Source organism: Neolamprologus brichardi, chromosome 6 (assembly GCF_056152115.1).
Source record: "Neolamprologus brichardi isolate AB-2024 chromosome 6, ASM5615211v1, whole genome shotgun sequence".
NCBI classification, from domain to species: domain Eukaryota; kingdom Metazoa; phylum Chordata; class Actinopteri; order Cichliformes; family Cichlidae; genus Neolamprologus; species Neolamprologus brichardi.
The window spans coordinates 8,145,097-8,157,267 of NC_142109.1; the positions used below are offsets into that span (position 1 = coordinate 8,145,097).

At 43.1% G+C, this 12,171-nt stretch overlaps 1 protein-coding gene across 2 annotated transcripts in view; it reads left to right on the forward strand.

Annotated features, from left to right (window-relative positions):
* Positions 1-14: 14 nt before the first annotated feature.
* The window catches only part of LOC102788382 (protein ELFN1-like), a 129,602-nt gene continuing 117,445 nt past the window's right edge, over positions 15-12,171 (forward strand). The window contains exons 1-2 of one of the 2 annotated variants that reach the window (XM_006804330.3): positions 15-344; positions 6,379-6,526. The gene's annotated coding sequence lies outside the window, so the exon portion shown is untranslated. The remainder of the gene's footprint in view (positions 345-6,378; positions 6,527-12,171) is intronic. The other variant, XM_087841597.1, reaches the window with a different exon arrangement.

The window sequence follows — 12,171 nt, forward strand, 5'->3', positions numbered from 1 at the left end:
AGAGAGGCAAAGAACGAGGGAGACAGCAGCGGGCAGGCAGCGCGTCACATCAGGCGCCGTTTCGCATCCAGAAAATCTTGACGCGGGTCAATAACCACATTGACCGATGCCGTGATCGCACGAGCCACTTCCCGGTCACCGCTCTTCACGGAGACCGCAGAGGAGACGAGCTGGGACAAATCAGTACAGACAAATATAAATACATATATATATATATAAATATAAATATCCCAGTATCAACAAAGCCACACATACTGCCAGAGGCAACGAGGGGACGTTGGTGCCGCGGACACCAGCGAGGCGAAGCTTTTCTTCTTCTTTTTCTACGCTTGCATCTGGAACAGGTAAAGTGAAAAACCATGAGGAGCATGTGTGGACTGCGTGGAGGGCTTTCATGTGCGTTTCATGTGTGTTTCTCGTGATGGCTGGACTCGCATTGCGTAGGCAACTTTGAAATATGTCAAGCGCTCTGGCATTCCTGCGGTTCCGAATTTACCGACACTGAAGCCCGTGTCTAAGAATGTGTGTGTGTGTGTCTCTCTCTCTTTCTCTCTATGTGTGCGTGTGCGCGCGCGTGCATTGGTGGTAAACGAGGGGGGGATTTGCTGAATGGCTATTCCCAGGCAGCTTGTCTTGACTGTCTTATCTCCATCCTCATGAGTCCATTGATAAATGCGGGCGCAGATACAGTACGTACACCCAGATTTACATTATCAGTCCGGTGGATGCATGCCTGACAGACACCGTGCTCCATTCCGTGCAAGTAATTTCTGTTCAGATTTTGATGCAAGCCTGCTCAGGATTTGGTAATATTTCTGAGGTGGGGCCGCATTTTGCTCACATTTAGGTCGGTCACTTGGTCTTACTGTAGTTTTCGTCCCGGGACGCTCTGTAGTGCCAGAGCCTTCATACCCCTCTGCAGCCCCGTGTTCAGCACCTTGGACAGCGGCTCCACACAAGCCGGGTTGCCCGGAGAGAAAAATCCTGCACTCCGAACTCTTTCCCCCTTCTCTGTGTGGATGATGTTTTGAAATCGTTATTTCAGCTGTAGATGTCTTACTTTAGTCTCAAGCGGGAATAACTTTACACTCATATGATGCCGAAACAGTATTCTCCACAATTTCTGTTTTTCCCCTCTAAACACGCAGAGCACCTTCACCATTGTACTGTAGAAAATCCCACCATAGAAGAAATTGACCATGTGCAGGTGCAGGTGACTAATTAAAGGGGCATTCCTGGGATTTGGTATTATGTTACCTTAAAGTTGGGAGAACATGAGATTGGGTGAAAAAAATTGTCTGTTGGCTTCCTCCCTTCAGGGGTCGCCATAATTTCTCACGCCTCAGCCGTTTCTCCACGTTTCTCTTTCTTAACAATGGCTTCTTGACAGACAGCCTTCCACTGAGACCTGATGATGCCTCAGTGAACAGTAGATGGATCAACTAAAAGTCCAGATGCATCTCTGAGGTCCTGTGTCAGGCCCTTGCTGGATTTTTCCTTTCCTTTTCTTAAGGACACGACTTTCAGATACTGTTCTGTTGTAGGTAGTTTTTTTTAGGCCTGCTACTCCTTTTGTCCTCTACTTGTCCAGTATCCTCAAATCTTTTAAGGACACACTGCACACTATGCCAAGATATGCCAGGTTTTCAACTAAAAGCTATTTTGAGAATCACCTTGTTGACACAGAAATGCTTTTTTATGTCTGCTAATTTTTATATATACATTTTTTCCCAACAGGCTGCTAATTCCTCTTTAAGAGTCTCCACAGCAGATCATCTGCCTCCATCTCAACCTGTCCTCCTCTGTCACACCAGCCCTCTGCATGTCCTCCTTCTCTATATCCACAAACCTCCTCTGTGATTTTCCTCTTTTCTCCATCCTCAACTTCCTTTGTCAAGTATATCCACAATCACTCCTTTGCCCATGTCCAAACCATCTCAGCCTTGTCTCCTAACATTGTCTCCAAACTGCTCAACCTGAGCTGTCCCTCTGATGTACTCATTTCTGATTGTGTCCATCCTGATCACTCCCAGTAATCATTTTAGCCTTTTGAACTCTGCCACCTACTCCTCCTCCCGTTGTTGTGTCAGCACCACCATCTCCAAACCATACATCACAGTCGGTCTCACTACCATCTTGTAATCCTTCTCTTTCCCTTTAATTTTGACCAAAATGAGGTCAAAATTAAAGCAGCTTATTACGAATCCCAAACATAATATTGTATCTCCTAACTAGACCTTTTGTCAAACTTTAGTGTCACCTCCTGAGCTGCATAAGTCATTATTTTTCAGGTTTCATGATCATTGTGACAAATAAATGAAACCTCCTGTGTGAAACCAATGGTGAATCCCTTAAAGGAAAAACTGAATACGAGTAGAGAAACCTAATTAATGATAATTCTCCCTAATAGGGCACCGGGTGGGCTGGGCTGACTTAATGAACACTGGAATAACGTGAAGCGTATTCACATGGTTTTCACACTAACCGGATTTGAACCCTGTTGAATACTTAAAGTCGATTTTTGGGAGACCCTTTGTTACCTCTCATTGCCATCATGCAAACATCACTTCAACAGAGTTTCACACATTCAGAGTGAAGAGCAGCAGCGCTGTTTAACACTGGGACTCGTGGTGGCTCCAGACTTTGCTAAATAAGTCTCGTTCCTTCCCTCCATGCTTTTATTTGTTACCACAGCTTTTCCATAAATGAATAAACTGTCTGTGAAGCCATAAACCACACCTTTGAAAACAGCCCTGACGTGTTTTTTTTAAAACACAGCAGCCCGCTAAGTGCACGTGTGTGAGCCAGAGTCACTCAGCCAGTTAAATTTTGGCTTCTGTGCCCCGTGCCTCCTGCCCACTGCCCCACTATCTCTTGTAACGGATGTTGTTGCCACTTTGTCCCATAGGGCATGGACTACTAACAGAGTTTTTCCACTGACTGACTCCAATTGTTGGCTGAGTGCCACAGAGGGAGAGCAGGAAAGAAAAGGAAGAAGGAAAGATTGATAGAAAGAAAAGAGCGAGAGAGGAGCATGGCCCCACTCCTGGCGCCATGAATAGACATGAGGTAGTTCCAGCATTAACAGTTTCAATGACTCAGTTTAGGACATTATGCTTTTGGGATTTTAAAATGGTTCACTGGCTCTTTTTAAGGCCGGAGATCCTCTGTCACAGTGAAGTCTTTACTTATCCTGGGAATTCACTGATAACTATCTTAGAGGTCGCTCATCTTGCTTTCATCCTGCATTAGCACTGCAGTGCTTGCTGCAGCAGTACACTTCTCCAATCAACAGGGACATCCCCCCCTTCTCCCCTACAAACCTGTGCTTACCAACTTGCTTTGTTTGGTTGTTAAGACCTAAAAGCTTTGCACGACTAAGCCAAACAACATCTCTTTGCAAGCAGCTCCACAGTGAGAGCATTTTGTGCCAAAGCGGCACAAGTGGGAAAGATCTTGCGACATTAATGGTTACATTTCTAATAAGACAGGTGGCAACACTAAAAATCAGCCATAATGAGAAGTGACAACTTTAGTGGAGAGGAACTGCCAGGATGTCCGCAAGACTAAAATAAATGAAAACTGATGGGCGTAATGTCTGTGCTGCTTTCAGTTGGTGCTCTTAACCTTCTCCTGAAGTTGTAAGACGTTTTTTTCTCTCCATCTCTTGCTGTCTCATTTACTGTAGACCCAAGAGCGAGCTATCCATCCATAGTACAATCCAAGTACCTAGAGGCATGACTGTAGGGCAAGTTCTTCAGGAATAGCGCGGCGATGTAATGGGAGCTCACTCCTCGCTCTCGTATCCACTTATTGCATTTTTTCGCCCCTTTGGCTGCCGCTGCAAGAGAGCAACACAGGGCGTGTATCTGGTGAAATCCCCAGCTTAATTTCAGAATCAACTCTCACCAGTTTTTATTTGTCAAAGCCATCCATATTTCAACAGAAACTAGCTCCCCATATTAAGCATGTTGGTGCAGAGTGCTGGCAGAAGTTCTCGTCATAATGTTGATCTTTGTTGAGAGGGAATACCCCGTCGCGTGGAAGCAAATCCGCGTGCATAGTTAATGTGGCACCTCAGTGCTGACTGGGCCTGAATGTGAACACTTTTTTCCCCTTTACTGCGCTATTACTGCAAAATGTTCTGTTACATTTATTGCTTTTCCTTCTTTTTCTTAATAGAAATACAAGTTAGTTTTACAAAAGTCTTAGATTAGGCTACTTGTGTTGAAAGGGGAAAAACTTAACACCTCCATGCTCATGGAGTCATGCACAACGTGCAGCCACAGCAGCACACGTACTCAGCTGAATGCGAACAATGCATGTGCACAAGAAAGGGAGAGGGACGGGTAGCGCAAATAAACACACGTCTACACACAGAGGTGCACGCGGGCGTGCTACAGACACACACTTCCCAGCAAAGGATGCGCACACTCAGGCGAGCACATGGATTAATAATGTACCATATTCCCTGTAGGAGGCTAGTTAGCATTTCAGGAAGATTGCACAAACACTGGGGAACTGTAATTAGGAAGTTATTGTTACAAGTTGCAACTCTCTGTCTCTCTCCCTTTCTCTCTGTCTTTCATGACACACACACACACACACACACACACACATTGGTAAGCATATAGGCGCATGCATGAATAAAGAATGCAAATGGTAAAGGTTGGGGTAGAGTATTTCTCAGCAAAAACAACACAGAAAGATTAGATACACTATAAAAATGCAAGAATTTTTGCACAGCAATTTGCAGTTTTTGTAAATGCAGCTGAATATCAATGCTGACGCCTCTGAAATACTACCAGCAGCCTACTGTGATCATATTCTATACTGAACTGCACTTTATTTTATTAGAGTTAATCTGCTGATGTAGATTACAGTAGGAGAACGATGCCAGTAAGGCTACTGAAATTTAACAAGGAATGTTTTTGCAGTTTATGCCACAAGACATGTGCAAAATAAATCAGGGGTGTGACGTTGCCCCAGACAAAACCTGAACAGTGCATTAAAGCAACACAAAAGTTGTCTAAAAGAAGACTAACGCATTAAAAATACCCCAAACACCTGCTGCCACAAAAAAGGGGAGCGCGCAGTTTCTGTGGTCTGACGCAGCGTGAGTGACTGGAATACAGCTTGTGGTGCATACAGCATTAAAAAGGTGTGTTAAAAAAATTCAGAGTAACATCTCCTTTTGCAAATAGTCCCGCTGTCAGAGAGCGAGCAAGTGAGCCAATCAAATCTGTCTGCATAGATGCAATGAGAAAATCTTCCTCTAATGTAGCTGTAGCTCTAATGTATAGCCAATTAGCGAGTAAGGAGCTATCCTCTCACAGCTCTGAAGTGGAAGGTGAGCTTTTCATTTTGGTCTGACGAAGGCCGTCAAAGTTTGCCCAGCAGCAGCAGCAGCTGCATCCGTTTAGGGTCTCGAGTCGCGGTGTATAAAGATTCCTGAGAGCCTGTTTCATTAACCCGGTCGTTACATTTTGAAATGCTGAGACAACCCAAAGCTGACCTCATACCTCATATCCATAGCGTAAATGATGAACGAGGTGCTTAATATCTGCTGACACGTATCTCGCTGCTGCCAGTTTTCTACAACTCGACCTAATCCTGACTTACATTCCCCAGTAAAGCTCTTTGTAGCTTCTCCTTTTTCCTGTTTCTGTCCAAACATATTCCCGCTCTTCCCAAATTTACCTCTCATCTCTTCCCATCTATCTATACACATACCATAATGCACACGTCCTATGTGTGTGTGTATGTGTGTATTGAGTCAGCTAGTTTGTATGCCGGCTGCTGCCGTACCACCCCTCTCTAGAAATCAAGGCGAGATTGCTGTGTGGATGAGAGGAGGAGAAGAAGAAAGTGCAGAGAAGGGGGAGGGGAGGTGAAGAGGGTGAGGCGATAGAGACTGAAAAGAGAGATGGAGAGAGATAGCGATGCCACGGGGTGAAATGAAAAAGGCAGAGTGGAAAAAAAAACCAGCAACAAAAGGGTGGAAGAAGCGCTCAATAGACATGTTTTCCTCCCATTCTCCTCGTCCTTTTTTTCCCTTTTTCCCTCTGCCCTCTGTTCTGCAGACAGAACTGTCGCTGTAGCAGAGGTGGTTTGGAGACTGTGGCCTGGCAGAGACTTGAAAAGCTCTCTGATGCTCTGTGTCTGAGGTGCTCTTCAGGGCTAAGAGGAGAAATCTCTCCGGCTGTCCCATTAACTAGTGGAGGCTGGACCATTGAAATCGTATTACCTTCTCTGACTGAGCAGCACATCGGCTTCCTGACAAAGATCAGATCTGTTGTTAAAACCCCAAGACGCCGGCAGCAGCAGAACAACACTGAGATTTCTTTTTTGATTTGTCCCTCCTCTCTTATCTTTCAGGCATCTCTTCTTTGGCGACAAATTTCTCTAGGGTTCAGGCGTCATTTGTATCCCCCTCCCATTGCTTGAAATACTCTGAGAGCAGCTTCGAAAGAGGCAATGGTGGAGAAGAATGGTGAAGATGATTCTCTCCCCAGTTGCTCAACAGGTAACTTTTACATTTGAGAGTAAGATGATGATTGAATCCCCCCAAACCAATTTTGCTCCGTTTCTAAAAATCCAACAATTTTAACACCTGGAAGCTCTTTTTCAAACCACTTCACGGCGTGCATGGCTGCTGCGAAAACAAGATGTAAAGAACGTACTCAAATAGAAACCCTGAGACACGTCTAACGACTTCTTATTTACAAGGAGCTCATTATCTTTCTGTGAAGTGTGCCCTCAACGACTATTGTTTAATTACAGCTGAGCAATATTATTAGGAGACATCGGGATAGTCAAGCTTAGGGATTAAAGCAAAAGCAGAAGTCATCTGAAGAAAGTTTGGGCTGTTTTTTTTCTAAAAAAGAATTATAGAAATACAAGTATAAAGGGGAAGTATTCAGTGTCAGCAAGTGGGAAATATTAGCACATCCGTGTGAACTAGCTTGCTACCTAAAGCGTGCTGTGCTTAATTCTGTTTTTTTCTCCCATACTGTTATAATTGGTGGGGTTAGTCTTATTCACATCAGCACAGTCTACCAGCACAGTTGGGTCTGAATCCCCCCCCCCGCAGACAAAGCACTAAATCGGGCACAAACAGCTAACCTCGTAACTCATCCGCCCACCGTCAACATCAGCGGCACATTGAATCCCTGATATGCGTGAATTGTGTTATCAGGTAAGCTCTTTGTTTCTTTATTTTTCCAGCTTGTGGCAGAAGATCAAAAGAAAGCACTGAATGTACTGAAGAAGCTACTTTGTATGCATTTGTGTTACAAGTGTGAAAGTGGGCATCTACAAAAAGAAAAACAGCATTTCTTATGGTTTCAGTCTGTCAAGTCACGTCAAGTCAAGTTTGTTTGTATTGTCCAATATCCTATTCAGTGTCTCAGCGGGCTTTACAGGCTCACAGCAACAACAGCTCAGATCCAGAGCTTTCGAAGAGACAAGGAAATAAAAAAAGCAACAAAAAAAACCCCCCCAAAAACTGTGAGCACACGAAAAATGGAAACTGCTTGAGAGGAAATTCGAAAATATATTCTCTCCTCTCTGCTGGGAGTATCGAATAACCTCAGATGTGTCGATGATGGAGCAAGACATGGTCTGTAACTCCAATGTTTCCACTAGCCTTTAGGTTTGTATAAACTTGTGGAGTAGTTTGTGTAGCGTTCTCAAGCAGTGGGGAGGACGAGCACAGGACTGAGTGAAAAAGCTATATGAAATACACAAGTGTTGGATGTTTTCAAAACCACAGAGACCAAATTCAAGCTAATACTGGATGTTTTCACCATTCGAAGTGGAATCCTTGTGTTTTTATCAAAACATCTTAAAAATATATAAGGTAGGATAGTTAAAATAATTCAGCAATGCATAACTTGTGAGGTTTTTGAGAAAGGTATAGCTGAAGAAGTCAAACATCAAAAAAGACACATAAATGTACATTCACTGGCCACTTGATTAGGTTCAGCTTACTCTTACCGCGTTGAACCTCTTTTGTCTTCAGGCATATATTTAACAAGGTTTTGGAAACATTGCTCAGAGATTTTGGTCCATATTGGTAAAAAAATAGTAAAATGGCCTGTATTTATATAGCGCTTTACTAGTCCCTAAGGACCCCAAAGCGCTTTACACATCCAGTCATCCACCCATTCACACACTGGTGATGGCAAGCTACATTGTAGCCACAGCCACGCTGGGGAGCACTGACAGAGGCAAGGCTGCCGGACACTGGCGCCACCGGGCCATCTGACCACCACCAGTAGGCAACGGGTGAAGCGTCTTGCCCAAGGACACAACGACCGGGGCTCGAACCAGCAACCTTCCGATTACAAGGCGAACTCCCAACTCTTGAGCCACAATCGCCCGATATCGAGATGTTGGCATCATTTGTTGGTCACACATCCATGATGTGAATCTCCCGCTCCATCACATCCCAAAGATGCTCTCCTGGATTAAGATTTGGTGACTGTGGAAACCACCTGAGTACAGGAAACTCAATGTCATGTTTAAGAAACCAGTCTGAGATGATCTGAACTTTGTGACATGGTGTGATATCCTGGTGGAAGCAGCGATCAGAAGATGGGTGCACTGTAGTCATAAAGGGATGGACATGATCAGGAACATTACTCAGGTAGGCTGTGGTTTTTAAATGATGTCTTGCACCAAGGAAATATGCCCAGCACCATTACAACGCCAGCCTGAAATACTGATGGTTTTGATTTTTGAAACCAAATTCTAATACTACCATCACAACTTCAGCAGAAACTGAGACATCACATCAGGTTTTTCCGATCTTCTATTATCCACCTTTGGTCTCAATTTCCTGTTCTTAGCTGTCAGGAGAGGAATCCAGTGTGGTCTTCTGCTGTACCACAACACAAGGAGGTCTGACATCGTACATTCGGTAACGAGTGGTTATTTGAACTACTTTTGCCTTCATATCAGTTCAAAAAAGCCTGGCCATTCTTCTCTGACATCAACAAGACATTTTCTCTCAGAGAACTGCTGCTCACTGGATAGTTTCTCTTCTTTTGAACCACACTCTGTAAACCCTACTGATGGTTTTTGTGGGAAAATCCCAGTAGTCCAGCCTGTTAGCCTGCCTGCAGTTGGTGTAGGCAGGCTAAAAAAAAAAGCTAAAGCTGCAACCTACTTTCACCCAAGGTCCTCTTTTTTCATGTGGCAATTTAATCGTACCATGTCATCTCAGTTGTCACTGGTGCATACTGTGCTTTGTGCAGGGGTCTCTTTAGCCAAGACATCATTAAAGTTAAATGGATCAATAAAATGAATGACTATTTCCTTAATCAGATCCACTATGACAGTCTTGGATGGCTGAAACAACTTCTCAGTTTTCAGCCACTGTGTTAAATAGTTTATGGTTATGATTTGTACTTTTTCAAGTTAATTAGTAATACCCATATGGCTGGCAGGGAAGCCAGCTTGATAAGTGGGTGTCCAATTTAAGTGTCTGTTTTGGTAAATTTGTGAAACACGGCCACAAGTGAACTTCAACCAGAAACAAAAGAAAACTAGTTTTTTGAAATAAACAGTTTTGGGGCATTTGATTCATGAATAATGCGTAAACACAGTGTGTACGTGTAAAAGTAACGCAAGCCCCACTATTTGTTGTTTCTGAATTTATTAGTGGAACTGGATGCCATACTATTTGATGGTAAGGCTGCTGTTCACAGCTGCAGGTTTTTAGGAGTCCTGTGATCAAACATGTTTTTGCTTAATTGATCCCGTGTTTCCATGACTTGTCCTTGTTCCTGTTTTCGATTTTTAAAAATCTTCTTTGTTCAATTTAGCACTCCAGCTATTTACAAGCTTTGTGAAATCATCCAGTTGGCAATCACAGCAGAGGCTAAACCATACAAACCCTTTGTCAATTAGCGCGCTGCAACACCGGGGGGAAATACCAGCGCTTGGCAGGCAAATGTGTGTTTGGTGTGTGTGCGTGTGTTTATTAATGTGTCTGTTTTGTGTGAATTACTAAGTGACTGAGTGAACGAGTGGGCAGACTAAGTGTTTGAAGGCGGTCAGAGGTCGTGTGTGTATGTTTATGTCAATTTGGGTGGATAGTACACATGCATATGTGTGTGTAGGCAGCAAATGCTGCTGGAAAATGCGTGTGTGTTTCCGAGTGTGCGCCGAGACAAACTAAATATCACTCCTTGTATAATCCTTTAATTTCCCAGAGCGTTGTGCATTTTATCCAGTTTTTGTAGCCAGCTTGAAGACACACAGAAGTGTGCTGAGAGTCTGTGTGAGGGAGTGTGCGTGTACGTGTGTGTGTACGCGTGCGTGTGTGCGCGTGCACTATGTGTCGGACAGCCGAACCAAAGAAAAGAAAGAGAAACATGAGCACGGCGTTGATATCTGTCAGCTGCTGGCAGTTTATACTGCATGTTGGAAGTGTGACATGCTCGGTATTGAGGCATATGCAGGGTGTTAAATGTGTGAGTGAAGGCAGTGTAAGGTGTATATGATTTATAATGGCTGTCTGCGCTCAGCCTATGATTTTCTCCTTCTGTCTGTCGCTTTTTCTGTTTCCCAGGCATTGTGTTGTGATGTGACATGTTGTCTTCTAGCTTCTGCAGATTGGTTTTGTTTGAGGAGCCTTGCACAAAATGTTAAGAGTCGGCTCTTTATTTCAGCTCGTCTCGGGCGGTAAAAACATGCTGTTCAGAGTCATGAGTGCTAAAAAGGGAGCTGTCCGGTCTCGGGCTACAACTGATGATTGTTTTTCTTTAGAGTGAATCTTCCAATTATTTTCGATTAATGTTTATGAAACCACAAACAAGGACTTAAAAAAAGTTCATCACCTTTTTTTTCCCAAAGGGACCAACAAAAAGAAATAATTCTTCCACTGGAGAAGCTCGAATCAGGAGTGTATGTTTGTTAATAAGAATGACGTGATTAACTTGTCATTGACCCACTAATGGATTAAATAACTGTATAACTAATTTGAGATTTTTGGGTTACGTTACTGTGCAAAAGTCTTGAGCCAACCCACATATCTTTATATTGTGCTTACTTTTATATTATACTTAATTTTCAATGTTTTGCTTTGGTACCTGGCTGCTTATTTAATCATTTGCAGTTCTTCATTTTTTCAGAGGAATGTTTTTTAGTTTAACTGTTTAACACTGATCTATGGCTCATTCAAGAATAAGGAAAGCACCTAACTCAAGAGATAAACCAGACGACTGAGCAAAGAACCAATTTTATTACTAGCAGCCTGTCACAAAAACTAACTTTTAGCATTGCTTTAGCTGAAGCTATGAAAAATGTCAAAGATGCACCAGATTAACAGGCATAAAATAGTATTAATAGACCAATGAGGTGATTTTCAAAGAGCTATTAGCTGAAACTGGACAAGTAGAGGACAAATGAAGAAGGCCTTAAAAATTATTGTCAGCAGATTAAATCTTTAAAGTCATGTCCTTAAGAAAGAGAAAAAAAATCCAGCAAATATCTGACACAGACCCTGAGAGATGCATCTGGCTCTCAAGCTGATCACTGAAGCCTCATCAAATACAGGAAACAAAGCCATTTTTAAGGAAGTGCTGAAATTATGCCAAATTATACAGGAACTGAACTGAAAATCTGGGGCAACAGATCTTGGAGAGTGATGAATCAAGAAATAGAATTTTTGGTCAATATGTAAGTAGAGGGTCAGGAGAGAGGCGGAGCAGTGAGTGAGGGTAACAGCTGGGAAAAAGGGAGAAATGCTTAGTTATGCCATATCAGACAAGAACTGGACAGAAAATTATTTATGGAGCGACGAATCCAAACGTGTAAGATTGTTCAAATCAGCAATATGTATGAAGGAGGTCAAGCAAAACTGAGGGAATTATGAACGCAGGAAAGTAATTTTGATCCACTGTGTAATACCATCAGGAAAATGTCTGACGGGCAACAGCTTCATTTTTAAGCATGACAATGATCCCAGACACACTGTCAGTGCAGTAAAAACATACCTGGATAGAAAGGGAAGAGGACAAAAAGCAGCCAGCATCCAAAGAAGAGCTTTGAATGTCCTTCAAGAAGCCTGGAGAGCTATTCCTGAAGACCACTTAAAGAAATGACTAAGAGAGTTCGGGCTGTGCTGAAGAATAAAGGTGATCACACCAAATATTGACTTTC